Source organism: Schistocerca nitens, chromosome 2 (genome assembly GCF_023898315.1).
Source record: "Schistocerca nitens isolate TAMUIC-IGC-003100 chromosome 2, iqSchNite1.1, whole genome shotgun sequence".
Lineage (NCBI taxonomy): Eukaryota > Metazoa > Arthropoda > Insecta > Orthoptera > Acrididae > Schistocerca > Schistocerca nitens.
In genome coordinates, this window is record NC_064615.1 from 881,456,873 (window position 1) to 881,473,033 (window position 16,161).

Genomic DNA, 16,161 nt, shown 5'->3' on the forward strand with positions numbered 1-16,161 from the left:
GTTCATCGTTTGCCTCCTGCAAACATCTGTATACAGGGTGTTACAAACATTCCGGACATGTGTCCGGAAACGCTTAATTTCCATGTTAGAGCTCATTTTAGTTTCGTCAGTATGTACTGTACTTCCTCGATTCACCGCCATGATTTCATACGGGATACTTACTCTACCTGTGCTGCTAGAACATGTGCCTTTACAAGTACGACACAACATGTGGTTCACGCACGATGGAGCTCCTGCACATTTCAGTCGAAGTGTTCGTACGCTTCTCAACAACAGATTCGGTGACCGATGGATTGGTAGAGGCGGACCAATTCCATGGCCTCCACGCTCTCCTGACCTCAACCCTCTTGACTTTCATTTATCGGGGCATTTGAAAGCTCTTGTCTACGCAACCCCGGTACCAAATGCAGAGACTCTTCGTGTTAGTATTGTGGACGGCTGTGATACAATACGTCATTCTCCAGGGCTGCATCAGCGCATCAGGGATTCCATGCGACGGAGGGTGGATGCATGTATCGTCGCTAACGGAGGACATTTAGAACATTTCCTGTAATAAAGTGTTTGAAGTCACGCTGGTACGTTCTGTTTCTGTGTGTTTCCATTCCATGATTAATGTGATTTGAAGAGAAGTAATAAAATGAGCTCTAACATGGAAAGTAAGCGTTTCCGGACACATGTCCAGATAACATATTTTCTTTCTTTGTGTGTGAGGAATGTTTCCTGAAAGTTTGGCCGTACCTTTTTGTAACACCCTGTATTCCGTTCTCAAGTCTTGCCATAATTTTAGTATGGCCATTTTCATAAAGAAATCTGAGCTTATTGGCGACAAAGTCACCCAAGTGGGTAAACTGATCCCTTTTTCTGCTGCTAAATTGTCGCCAACTTTTCTTAAGGTCTGTAAAAGACCTTCTCGGTCTTCATCCAGGTCTCTCCTGGCTCTCTTCAGTGCACTTGATCTACCACTTCCACTCAGACTTGGAATGGTACAGGGTGACACGGTTGCAGATCCACTTTCATGTGGAGGCACAGAGATGACTGGAGTGGTTTCCAATTCCACAATGTCTTGTGGTGGCGTGGCAGATGTCACCTCCTCCATTTCTGTTACATCGAAAGGGAAACTAATGCTTCCTTCTCCTTCTCCTTCACCATCTCCTTCTGTGGCTGGGACTTCCATCTTTAAAATACATAAGACATTTCTAAGACAAAGTGAGCTATATGTTATACATACATTTAATCAAAGTATCTTAATGTATTGAGAATTTTTTGAGTGTCCATGCGTAAATTAAATTGAAAAAGTAACAATTTTCTTTCCAGCTTCCTGCTACTGCAGACGAATGGCTGAAAATTGCCAAAGAATATGAAGGAAAATGGAATTTCCCCAGGTGTTTGGGAGCTTTAGATGGGAGGCACATTGACTTTGTGGCACCACCCAACAGCGGAACAGTTTATTTTAATTATAAAGAGCGCTTCAGCATTGTTTTGCTAGCAATTGCAGATGCTAATTATAGAATAATTTACACTGATGTTGGCACGCAGGGGAGGATTTCAGATGGTGGTGTCCTTAAAGACACCACATTTTACAAAATGTTAGAAACCAAAACTCTAAATATACCACCATCAACTCCTCTTCCTGGTAGGAGCAAGCCTGTTCAATATGTTTTCGTCGCTGACGAAGCCTTTGGCCTAGAGGAATATATTGTGAAACCATGTCCAGGTCTGCATGAAAAAAATAGTTGGCAACGTATTTTTAACTATAGAGCATGCGGGGCAAGAAGCGTAATAGAAAATGTATTTGGGATTATAAGTGCTGTTTACAGAGTGCTGAGGAAGCAAATGCTTCTCAGTCCGGAAAAGGCTACAGTGGTGGCACTAGCCTGTGTTTATTTACATAATTTTCTTCAAAACAGAAAATCTCAAAGGTATTGTCCAGCAGGAACATACGACAGAGAGGGAGATGATGGCAACGTAATGCCTGGGTCCTGGAGGGACACCTCTACTGTGCTGGAGCCACTGCCCAGAACTGGCTGAAGAACTTCATTGGTGAATGACAACAGAAGAGAATATGCTGAATACTTCTGCAGTATTCAGGGCTCCATCCCACGGCAGTATGGAAAATAAGTTCCACATCATTGTTAAATGATGACATAAAGTAATATGCTCTATTCTTCTGCAGTATTCAGGACTTCAAACCATAGCAGTATGGAGAATCATGTATTTTCAGTGAAATTGTAAATATTCACATTATGTAAAGCATTAGCACCAAAAAATGTTGCTGAATATATGATTAGTAAAATAATATAACAAATTTACTTACTGGTACTACTTCATGTGTGCTCCTATGAGAGAGTGGTTTGTAATTGTCTCTTATGAACTGCATACTTTCAAAAGCATACCATGAAGAGTGGTACACATTGTTTGTAGCACTTCCAGTTCCTTTGCTGCTCTTCCTTTTCGCTAACTCGCGACTATATTGGCTTTTTAAATTATGCCACTTGTCCTCACATTCCTTCCTTGATACATTAAATGCCTTGGCAATTTCCTCCCACTCGTCGTACCTTGAGTGTTCTTATAGTCTCCTAGTTTCACATCCCATATACAGGGATGCCTGCGCAATGCCTCTATAAAATGCAGTGTATTTTGTTTTGACCAAGAAGTCATGGCAAATTTTAAAGTATTACACGCGGGCACAACACACGACACAATAACTACACAACAAACGACAGTCGGCACCTCCAAAACTCAAACATCCGCCAAAGAGCCTGGTACTACGCATGTGCTAATCTTCAAAATAAGCGGCAGGCGATAAGACGACAGGAAATGATAGTACTGTGCATGCGCGAGTTCTTAAAATGTCGCTCATACATGTCGCGTATATGGCCAAAAAGAGATATACAAAATGTATACGCGACATGTATGAGCTCGAGGGTCCGCATACAAGTTCCGTGAATTTTTGTATGAGGTGATGTATCGCGACATGTCAAATTGACATGTCGCTCATACATGTCGCGATACATATATCCCAGTGTAAACGTACCTTTAGGTCTCCTAATCCTAATAACGACGCGCGCCAACAAAGGAACAGATAATGATTCGCACTGCAGGCAGCCGCGTGCGCCGGCTGGCTCAGAGAAAAATAACATAGACGCTAACCTTGAGAAAAATTTGAGTATTCCTTACCGACGTATACTGCATGATAATTGCGTTCAAGTTGAAACTCTGCGTGTAAGGAAGAGTAAAGTATTCCACAACATTTCACATGTAAAACCGTTTATTGAGAGATAATCTGCTTTTTAACTTTGTCTTTGCCATAAAACTTTTCACTTCACATTTCTAGTATGCATTGTCAGACTTAGAAACTGTTACCATGCAACAATGTTTGAAGTTAAATATCCAATCAAGAACCAAGAGAACTTATTTAAACAGAAAATTACGAATGCATTGTTATAGTGAACAGACGTCAGAGTGTTATTGTGTGTGTACATTCTTGCTTGTTAGTTGCACGATTACCTAACGACTATAAGGCTTACATACTTATAACATATACTGGTACTGCTAATGAGATTTTAATGCAACATTTTGGTTTACTTGAAAATACATTCTCGATTTAAAGTACTTTCTGTGAGATACCAGATGACACAGTGGTTAGTTTATGTGAGAGCTACACGATTTTATCACGACGCTACTAATGAGTGACAATTTACAATGTTGCTTTTGCGGTGTATCTGTTTTATATCTGCACAGTTTTCCTGTATTATTCTGGAAAGTAAAACGTGTTTTAGTAGTAACTTTTGTGGCATAGCTACAATGAGACAGCCTTTTTCGTAGCACAACAATACTTTACATTATAGTACTTTCTTGATCACGGTAAGGTACGTAATAACTACGATATCTATATGCAAAGCATTTCACTTTCGTTTATGATGAGGTAAGTACATTGATTTCAGCAGAACTTTGCTTACAGAGGACGATAACTACGACAGTTCCACAGAATTATCTTACAGCAAGACGCACATTTAGCGCTACAGGACACACATTTGAGTGATTAATTTTGTACTTAAACCGTTTATTTTTCAAGATTTTTGAATTACAAAGAAAGTTTTCTGTGATACATTTCATTCCATTGCTGTAATCTGTAACACCTAAGGGTATAATTACATTAATCCTCAGGGGGATACAAGCTTACTTTGTGTACCATGTGTTTGGCAAGCACAAGGAGCCCTAGCTAATATGGTATTTGCTTATACAACTTTACACATCGGTACCATATTTCTCTAACACACAAATTACACAGCTATCTCATCATTTAACTGAGAGATAAACATTTTTTTTACTACATCAGTGACACATGTTTACGCAATTACACAGTTGGGTAACTTCACACTTACGGAAGTTGTATTTTGTCTGTACTTTGTGAACTGTTCATATTTTTCCGGACCCATTGTGATATTATGAGAGCTTTGAATGATATATTTGGTATGGGATCACGATTTTTAAAGTACGTTTGAGGCACATGACACTTTTGACATGTCCAGAGAATTTTTTTTAGGTTTTGAAATTATTGGAGGAAGCTACGACGATTTTGAGAGTTGACTGAGGTATTATGATGTTATTATTACGATGACTATGTGTATTATGCTGTTGCGGTATGTTTATGATCAATAAGCTGATGCTATATGAGTTATTTGATTATGCTACGTATCTGTTATGATGAAATATTGAAGAAGTGTCGACGAATAAGGTAAGGAATAATGAGTAGTGGTTAGGGACTCTGGTTTGTGAAAAAGGTTGTTGGAAACCAAGAATCGTACTTAAAGAGTTATGAAATGTATGTAAATGCGTGAATGTATTACAATGCTGACGAAAATTTTTTGGACACTGTTTCATTTTTAAGATTTTGTTTCTACACATTTGTAATGCTAATTCTCGACCTGTGAAATATTTTATATGAGACTATCACTGTAGCGGAAACTGCTGTTGTAAATATTTCTGTAAGAAAGTTAAGTGACCACCTGCACGTAATGCGTCATGGGCAGCTGCGTGACAGTCGCCTGGAAAAAAGCCATTAGTGTGTGCCTTTCAGAGGCACAGGTGGAAAAAAAGAGGCCATTATCCTCACTATTGACATTCCTTTGTAGAAAGCATCGCAAATACGACACGCTCAAACTTGAAAACATATGATTATACTGTGGAGCTCTTAATTTATGATATTTACTAAAATGCCTAATGAAATGATGAGAAACATTTCACGGCTATTGTCTTGCTAGTTGAGAGAAATGCCATATGGCTTGCTTTATGTATTTATTTATTCATTTTGTTTAATATCTAGTTTCTAGCTGCACTGCAGCATTGGTTAAAATAAAATTAATAGATGTACTAATATAAATATTTTATGCCTACAGATCCAGTAAATAATTTTATGATCTGTTCAAAAAAACGAAGGAGCATAAAAAGACATTTCCCTTCACAGGAATTGCATACGGAATTTTCTTTTCAACTACTTGGTAATTTTTTGGTAGAATAACTTCTTGTGGTGCACCACTTTAATTACATAGACATGAAGATGTGAATATACATTTCCCTTGTCTGCATTGTTGTCTTTAGTGTAATATTTTTTCTGCTTGAGCTATGTCATGTTCAGATATAAGTTATTGCATTTGCTGCTTCTGTTTGCCAGGCATAGTGCTACTAAATTTCACTTTGTATTACTCTGTTAAGACAGTTTTACTACTGATTTATTTTTCTTGTTGCTGCACATTGGCTCATATTAGTTGTAATGTTGTATTGCTTGGTAATTTAGATTTACTGTAGCTTGCTTTGCAATTTTCAATTTTTTTTTTGTCATTGCTGCTTGTGTTAATTGTTTTGTGCTGCTGCATTGCCTCGTCCCTTAGTTTAGAATCTGAGCTCAGTAGATTTAAGTTAGCTTAAGATGGGGTAGGCCATATAAGAGAACAAGTTGTGATGAATTGGAATAAATGCATTGAGAAGCTATAAGAAAATGGTTTGGCCAAAAAAGTATTTTGAAAGAGGATATGAACCAAAAAAGTAGGGTTTAGGGACAACAGGTTTAGGTAGGATTTTCTTGGAAATAAATGATGAGATAAGATAACGGAAAATAAATATTGAGGTACGAAATGTGTGAACATATAAATACAGAAAGCATGCTTGGATAGAATTTTTTTGGTGGAAACAAATGTTGAAATAAGAGGAAAGATATATGGAATGAAGTTTTGGGGTGGACTGCAGTACCAAATGTCACACTGAAAACAAACCCTGTCCTGTATTTTTGTGTTATTACACTGTGTGAATATATGTTTTTCCTGTCTTAATGTGTTTAGCTAATAAGAGTTATGTTGTGGAATTTTTCTGATAATATGTTATTTTCTTTGTAAAGATGTTTAGACATTATTTAATCTGTTCTGTTTGAATGCTCATGTGTGAAGTTGATGTTTCGAAAGTTATTCTGATCTTTTATGTATGTACTCATGTCATAAGTCCTGTAACACTGATGTATATGTTATTTCGATTCTTTTGTAAAGCCTGTACTACAAATGTTATCTGTATTCTTATGTTCTTTAATGATGTATTTTGTACCTTTGTAATTGTATTCTTATGTTATAAAATTGTAATTGACACCAGTTCATCATATTATTAACTTGTAAGTTCCATTTCACTGCACACGTTTCTGTTGGTCATAGTATATGGACAATATGTGAGAAGTAGGGACTGTTAGTGTTTGCAAGTGTGTTAATAATTCAGCAAGGGACTGGATAACAGCATTGCTGATTCTAAGGACAGTTCCAAAAACTTTGTGAGTGCACAAGTGGTGGTTATGGACTTGCTATATTATCTGCAAGACTCTTCAATGGTGATTGTGCACCTGCACAGTCACAACAGATGGCTGCTGGCCATCTCTACAAGGACTACAGTGGGTCTGCATCTTTGATGACCCAACAATACCATTATTTCTACAAGGACTACAGTGGGTCTGCATCTCTGATGACCCACCAATACCTTTATTTCTACAAGGACTACAGTGGGTCTACACCTTTGCTGACTCACCATTATTTCTACAAGGACTACAGTGGGTCTACTCTGTGATGACCTACCTACCAATATTCTTCAAACCTTCGAATGACTCTGCTGTGGGTTTGCTCTGTTGTGGCCCATTACCTGTCTGCATGTCGAGAATCAGCACTGTCTTTCCGTTGGAAGGACAACACTACTTCTTCAAGACTGCATGGAAATCCATTACTTCCGTATGCATTTTCTTTTACTGCTCAGACTTTGAGAAAAACACTGCAATTTTACTGTGATGAACGATCAGGACTGTCTTTATGGACTGTGAGAAAATTTTAGCTTTTGACGAACATTGTATCAATAAGTGTGGGCATTTGATTTCTTTGTTATTGTAATTATGAAAAATTTTATCAAATCATTATTGGCTACTGCCCAAAACAATTTGTAAAATTTTTTGTGGGGAGCATGGGGGCTATGTAAGTAGGCTGTTTAGGTTCTTATATTGGTAACGCCACGTAGCGCTCTGTATGAAAATCACTGGCTGTGCTGTGTGCAGTCTGTGACTGGTTTGCATTGTTGTTGGCTATTGTAGTAGTGGGCAATTGGCTGTTAACAGCGCGTAGCGTTGCGTAGTTGGAGGTGAGCTGCCAGCAGCGGTGGATGTGGGGAGAGAAATGGCAGAGTTTTGAAATTTGTAAGACTGGATGTCATGAACTGCTATATATATTATGACTATTAAGGTAAATACATTGTTTGTTCTCTATCAAAATCTTTCATTTGCTATGCCTATTAGTAGTTAGTGCCTTCAGTAGTTTGAATCTTTTATTTAGCTGGCAGTAGTGGCGCTCGCTGTATTGCAGTAGTTCGAGTAACGAAGATTTTTGTGAGGTAAGTGATTTGTGAAAGGTATAGGTTAATGTTAGTCAGGGCCATTCTTTTGTAGGGATTATTGAAAGTCGGATTGCGTTGCGCTAAAAATATTGTGTGTCAGTTTAAGGACAGTCATGTACAATTGTTCTAAGGGGACGTTTCATCCTGTGTGCCCTCGGTGGCTCAGATGGATAGAGTGTCTGCCATGTAAGCAGGAGATCCCAGGTTCGAGTGCCGTTTGGGGCACACATTTTCAACATGTCCCCAATGAAGTATATCAACGCCTGTTTGCAACTAGGGTGTTTATTTAATTATCATTTCATTTCTAGCTAAGCTGCATGGTCATCAACGGTAACTGTTCTTTCAGGAACAGATACTACCGTCATATATAGTACACCGTTTAGTTTTCGTTCCAGGTACCAGAACTAAACTACTTCTCCCCGTGTCTCTGACCATCTCCCCCTCCCCATTGTCCATCTCCTCCTCCTCCTCCTCTCCACACCCTCACCTGTCCCTTTTACTGGCTTTGACTTTCTTTCACTGATGTTGCAAACTAAACCTTGATTGCCTTGATTGGTAATTGAAGTCACTTAAAATGAATACACCTTATATATAAGGCAGAATCGATTACTCAAATGGTTTAAATACCCTGCTATCGTAGTTCAAACGATAGCAAGGAGCACTTTTTAACAGAATTCCACAATACTTTCTTTCTCGCAGTTGATTTTAAAAAGGAAACCTACACTTTGTTTATTACAGTGTTGTGACAAACTTTGATGTATATGTAAAGAGAGAGAGAGGTGTAAACATGATTAAGGTGCAACGGTAACGGCTTAATGCGTACGGAACTGAACCACCAACGAGGACAATTTATCGTACTCCGGTTCACCAAAAATACCAACGAGTCCAGTTCCCAGCGGCACCGTGTTGCAAGAATTTACTGTGTCACCCTGTGAAGCATAGAGCACGTGAAAGTTGGGGAAGCCCATCAAGCTTACGACGAATTGTGAAGGCTGAAAAGTGATACTTTCCAAGATCGCTGCACGCTATGAACGAGAACGATGTGGATCGAAGGATGGAGTGCTGCCAGTGGTCTGGTGGCATGCTTCACGAGGATGAACGGTTTTCCAAGACGGTTATCTGGCATGACGAGGCGCAATTCAAAACAGAACGGTACTGTAAACTGTCGCAACTGCGTGTGCTGGGCTCCTGAAAATCCTCACCACACATTAACACCCGGTAGATTAACATGTTTTGTTGCGTGTGCGACATCGATGCGGACGACGACTTGTAATATAGAAAACCAGAACCAAAACGGCAACAACCAAATCCATACATATATTTACCCGGATCACCCACGCAAGTTGACCAATATTGCTTCGACCTCATTAAAATTCATAGTATCGAATTCTGCTCTGAATGTCCCAAAGATATTTTCTCTTAGCTACATTAATACGAGGCCTGTTCAGAAAGTAAGCTCCGATTGATTGCCAAATTGAAACCACAGTGAACATCAGAAATGTTTTACTTGTAACAATTAGCTACACCTTTCAGCTACTTCTCTACGTAGTCGCCGTTCTGACTTAGAGTTTTGTCATAGCGTTGTACCAACTTTTCAATAGCCTCATCATAGAAGGCAGCCGCCAGTGCTTTCCGCCAATTCTCCACGCTGGCCTACACCATGTTGTCTGTGTCAAAATGTTGTCTTCAAAGACAGCGGTTCATGTGACCAGAGATGAAACTCAGGGGGAGACAATTGCGGACTGTATTGTGGGTAATCTCACATTTCCATTTAAAAACTATGCAGGAGCATCTTCATTGCCCCTGCAGAATGCGGCTGAGAATTGTCTTGAAGAAGAAACAGCACGACAGTTATGTAATGTTAGCTGCATAGCTTCAGGCGAAATTTCTCACCAGGCCCTCGTACTTGACGGCAGACACTATTTTCTAGACATCTTTACGCACTCACTGCGAGCTCAGAAATGAGAACAGCGACGTGATGCTAACTGGGGTTATACTAGAGACACTATCCAACACATCTGTGCAAAGCTTTATCGGATTTTCATAGTCGTTTCCATTTCGCGACCAATCGGAGCTTACTTTCTGAACGCCCCTCGTAGATAAAAATATCTGTAGAGGGCATAATTTTTGCCATAAGAGTATTTTACATTTTCCTATGACTTTTAATTAATTAATTACGTATCACATGTTCTGTTAACGTAGCACTGTTTGATATAGCACTACGAGATGATTTTTTAATTGATCAGACATTGTTGTGTCCAAATAACGATTATGGCTGGTATAGTTCCATTTAACATTACTAATTATTTCAAGTATCCAAGAGCAATTAAATTAATAATTTCGTAGTCTGAATGTTACCTCAACTTTCATGATGGATTTACCTAGCCTGGATCTAGGTGCAGTGACGTGAATTCAGTTGCTGCCAAATCTGAAACTGTGCCAGAAAGTGCGATGGTACTAACTACAGAACAGAAAACGAACAACGTGAGGGCAACACTAGAGTCTATAGTAGGTCCCGTGAATCAGATTGCAACGAAAGTAAATATGTTATATTCCATAATGAAAGAGGTAGACACGATAGATTAAATCGAGGGAAAAGTAAATACGATAGATTCCACTGCTGAAGAAGCAACGCGCATTGTAACCAACCAAAATGAGATAGATTCTATGCCGGAAAAAGTGAATACGATATACACTACTGCAGATTAAGTCAGTATGAGCGAATGTAAAATGGGCAAGCAAAAATTGACGAAGCTGGTACAGAGCTATCTCACTGAGTAGATGAGATTTCAATTGGAATAGACAGACAGATAGACAAAAAAAGACAAAAAACTAATTGACAACGTTTCTTCTAAGAAGAAAGAAATGTCCAATTGGGTAGCTCGCCAAAGTAAATAAGCTGAGGAAACCACTGAAACAACATTCTCCATAATGGAGCAGATGTATAATGATCACATAGTGCAATGGAGTGAAGACCAAAGGAAACGTATTCATGCTTATGTCGAAACGGCGTGCTATAAACATTTACATGATATGGAAGTGCACGCTTATGAAATCATGGAAAAGAAACTATCAAAGCATGATATGGGCCATAGAAATCTCTTGCACCAATTATGTGAGGAAATGCAAGTCGTACACCTTGGAATTACTGACATAAAAATAATGTGAAACTACTAGAAGATGGCACATCTGTCTTTGGTGCAGATGATGCATCTAGCGTAAGCAGCCACGTCATGTGCAATAAGCATAACAATGGGCACACGGCTAGTGGACCCCCCACACATCATGTTATGGGAGCAGTGCCATGTGTTTCTGCCTATCTCATGGAAGAAAACATGCACCAGGTAACTCAGTTCGCCACTTTCTCGCTGGACGTTGGGAGACGCATAACATCGTACTGTCACTCAAATATGTCATTCCGAATATCTGGAATGACACACAAAAGATTAAATTAGTGGCAGATTTCATGCACGGTGATCCAGTCTTATGGGCTACTGAGGTGTCTGAAAAATATCTAAAGTATTACGATTTCCAAAAAGGGCTTTCTTGAATAACTATTGTTCCAAAGGCCAACAAGGCAGAGTAAGAAAACAGGCATTTAACCCTTCCACCTATCAGAATAGGCAAGGTATTTTGCGTGCTTGCTTCTAGATATATTCAAATGAGACAAACTATTGGGGCCAAAAACTAGAACCCACAGATGTTCTAAGAATTTTGGAGGCAAAATTTCCCCTTGATTTCGGAGAAATCTTGTGATTGTTCAGGATCACAACGTTGATGAGTTTCTTTCTGCAATCGATGTGCTGGTGGAAGATCGGTGCAGTGCCAATAATAATATTGTGATAAAAAATATATATCGCATCACTGGCCAGCATAACTGGATACGCGGATTAACTGAAAACATAGATGTATATATATATATCGCATCAGTGGCCAACATAACTGGATACGCAGATTATCTGAAAACGTGTCAACAGTCTAACCATTGGTGGTTAGAGTGCTGACACCCAAGTTTTCCGATAATCTGCGTATCCAGTTACGCTGGCCACCGATGCAGTATATACAGGGTGGTCCATTGATAGTGACCGGGCCAAATATCTCACGAAATAAGTATCAAACGAAAAAACTACAAAGAACGAAACTCGTCTAGCTTGAAGGGGGAAACCAGATAGCGCTATGGTAGGCCCGCTAGATGGCGCTGCCATAGGTCAAACGGATATCAACTGCGTTTTTTAAATAGGAACCCCCCATTTTATATTACATAACCGTGTAGTATGTAAAGAAATATGAATGTTTTGGTTGGACCACTTTTTTCGCTTTGTGACAGATGGTGCTGTAATAGTCACAAACGTATAAGTACGTGGTATCACGTAACATTCCGCCAGTGCGGACGGTATTTGCTTCGTGTTAAAATGGACCGTTTACCAATTGCGGAAAAGGTCGATATCGTGTTGATGTATGGCTATTGTGATCAAATGCCCAACGGGCGTGTGCTATGTATGCTGCTCGGTATCCTGGACGACATCATCCAAGTGTCGGATAGTTACGTTATTTAAGGAAACAGGAAGTGTTCAGCCACATGTGAAACGTCAACCACGACCTGCAACGAATGATGATGCCTAAGTAAGTGTTTTAGCTGCTGTCGCTGCTAATCCGCACATCATTAGCAGACAAATTGCGCGAGAATCGGGACCCTCAAAAACGTCGGTGTTGAGAACGCTACATCAAGATCGACTGCACGCGTACCTTATGTCTATGCACCAGGAATTGCATGGCGACGACTTTGAACGTCGTGAGCAATTCTGCCACTGGGCACAAGAGAAATTACGGGACGGTGACAGATTTTTTGCACACGTTCTATTTAGCGACGAAGCGTCATTCACCAACAGCGGGAACGTAAACCGGCACAATATGCACTATTAGGCGACGGAAAATCCACGATGGCTGCGACAAATGGAACATCAGCGAACTTTGGCGGATTAATGTATGGTGCGGCATTATGGGAAGAAGGATAATTGTCCCCCATTTTATCGATGTCAATCTAAATGGTGCAATATATGCTGATTTCCTACGTAATGTTCTACCGATGTTACTACAAGATGTTTCACTGCATGACAGAATGGCTATGTACTTCCAACATGATGGATGTCCGGCGCATAGCTCACGTGCGATTGAAGCGGTATTAAATAGCATATTTCATTATAGGCGGATTGGTCGTCGAAGCACCATACCGTGGCCCGCACGTTCAACGGATCTGACGTCCCCGGATTTCTTTCTGTGGGGAAAGTTGAAGGATATTTGCTATCGTGATCCACCGACAACGCCTGACAACATGCGTCAGCGCATTGTCAATGCATGTGCGAACATTAAGGAAGGCGAACTACTCGCTGTTGAGAGGAATGTCGTTACACGTATTGCCAAATGCATTGAGGTTGACGGACATCATTTTGAGCATTTATTGCATTACTGTGGTATTTACAGGTAATCGCGCTGTAACAGCATGCATTCTCATAAATGATAAGTTCACAAAGTTACATGTGTCACATAGGAACAACCGAAATAAAATGTTCAAACGTACATACGCTCTGTATTTTAATTTAAAAAACCAACCTGTTACCAACTGTTCGTCTAAAATTGTGAGGCATAAGTTTGACTATTACAGCGCCATCTATCACAAAGAGAAAAAAGTGGTCCAACTAAAACATGCATATTTCTTTACGTATTACACGAATATGTAATAAAAAATGGGGGTTCCTATTTAAAAAACGCAGTTGATGTCCGTTTGACGTATGGCAGCGCCATCTAGCGGGCCAACCATAGCGCCATCTGGTTTCCCCCCTCAAGCTAGACAAGTTCGTTCTTTGTAGTTTTTTTTTTTTTTTTGACGCTTATTTCGTGAGATATTTGGCCTGGTCACGATCAAAGGACCACCCTGTATAGGGATAGTGTCAACACATTCCGCATCAACTACAGCCTGAACGTGGCACAATGAAGCGCCGAAACTCGTTGCAACAAAATAAACAAACCCATAAGGACGGCTGCAGGTGTTTGATTTTCTCACAATAGTAAACGACCGTCGTTCTCCAGATGGACATATCACAAACAGCAGTCGCGCATCACATGACAGCAGTCGTGGGCACGGAAGCAACCATTATAGTAGACAATCGGGCAGTAACTCGCACCAGCGGCAAGATCCATCATCCCAACAAAACTCGCGAAGTGAGTGGCAAAACACCAACTAAAAGGAAAGGAACAGTAAGAGATGAAATAACGGGAGATGGCGTAATGGATGTGTGTGATGTCCTTCGGTTAAGTTACGTTTAAGTACTTCTAAGTCTAGGGGACTGATGACCTCAGCTGTTAAGTCCCATAGTGCTTAGAGCCATTCTCTCTCCTCCTGGCAGACGCCGTCGTGTCGAAGAAAAACAAACTGCATGTAGGAGTGGAAATGCATACTTGTGTTGATTCATTGTGCCTTCCTGTATGGCGAGGTCACCCAAGAAATGCCTCGAAAACATTTCTCAGGCCATAACGATCTATCCTGCAACCTAGACCCTTCCAACGATTGTTGAAGGGTGTTTGCTTTCAGACAATTCGCGCTGTACGCGCCATCTGTCCGATAGAGCATAAAACGTGAGTCATCTAATAAGGCTACCTGTCGCCACTCGGTTATGTCCAGTTCCAGTACTGGCCTGCAAATTCCAGTCTTCGTAGCCGACGGACAGAAGTTAGCATGATTGCAAGAACCGGGCGCCATCTGCGGAGGCCCAAACGCAGCAGTGTGGCTGAACGGTCGCTGAGGAGACACTGTTGGAACCCCTTCGTTCATATGGGCCGTCAGTTCCTGAACAGTAACACCTCTGTTCGCCTGCAAGCATGTCAGCGGCCGTCGTTCAAGCTGTCGTCTTTGCCTCAAGGTGCACCACAGTTCCCTCGAAGCCGGTTTTGGATAGCACCGTTTTGTCATGCACAGTATACTTTAACCACGAGGGCAACCGAACAGTTTACGAACTTAGCCGTTTCGGGAATGCTTCCACCGGTGGCCCGAAAGCCAATGATCATGCCATTTTGGACGTTGCTCCGTTTCCGGATTACGACTATGTTGTGCTCCGAGTACCCCGGACATGCTTTACTTAATCACCACTGCTAGAGCTACCACCTCCCATGTGTGACTGGTTATTGCACTTTGATGTCGAACATCAGGGGGGAATGATAGGGACTGAATGATATTTTGCAAAACTCTGAATGGATATTGGCAAAATTTTAATCGGCATGTGAACTGGCACTGTCTGGAACAAGGCATCTTTTATAGAGAATGCATGAGTTTCGAGCAGGTAATAGTAATAACATTACAAAATATGATGAAATGAGGAAAGCATTATACAAACAATACAAAAATTCTTTAAAAATGGTTCAAATTGCTCTGAGCACTATGGGACTTAACATCTGAGGCCACCAGTCCCCTAGACTTAGATCTACCTAAACCTAACTAACCTAAGGTCATCACACACATCCATCCCTGAGGCAAGGTTCGAACCTGCGACCGTAGCAGCAGCGTGGTTTCAGACTGAACCGCCTAGAACCGCTCGGCCACAGCTTTAAATCTTTGTTTGAGTCAAGAGGTTTTTACAGTGCATAGTAAGGACAACGGTACAACATATGCATTCAGGGACTGAATTTTTAGCCTTTCACTTTGCCCAGCAAATGGAATAAAAGCACGCGAAGTTACAAGAATAACTATACGAAAACAGAAACCAAGAAACGGATATATAAGAATAACTTGCTCCGCCGTCTCGTACTATATCGCCCAGCAGGTGGAATCGAACCACTCTGACGTTAATCAGCTACAGGTTTGAAGCCTGCACACCGGACCACCGGAGCTCAGCTGGGCAAACAGTACTTCTTTCGCGTGCTTTTTAAAGTAAAACTATGTATACAAACATCATATGAGAACTTCTATAAGTTTGCAATTCAGTTTCTAGAGTTTGTTAATAAAGAAGGTAATTTTCCCTCTAGCAACATTCATGGAGCTGTTCGCACGAATTGTGCGTGTAAAAGTAAAGGCTCGTCGGTCTTCTCACCACGACCTGTTGCCCACCCCAGCCGCGCAAGCTCCCGAGTGTGTGCAGATGCGCGACTTATCCTGACTGCAACGACTCGTTTATTAAGTGCAGTAACGGGTCAGATGTTCAGCGGCAAACGTTCTGTACTGTTACAGTTCGTTTGCGAATAACTTCTACATGTTTTGTA

General features: G+C 40.7%; 1 non-coding gene across 1 annotated transcript; it reads right to left on the minus strand.

The window, feature by feature from the left end:
* Positions 1 to 15,715: 15,715 nt before the first annotated feature.
* Trnastop-uca (transfer RNA opal suppressor (anticodon UCA)) lies at positions 15,716 to 15,802 on the minus strand. Its single transcript has one exon. It is a non-coding gene; the product is annotated as a tRNA-Sec (tRNA).
* Between the last annotated feature and the right edge of the window lie 359 nt (positions 15,803 to 16,161).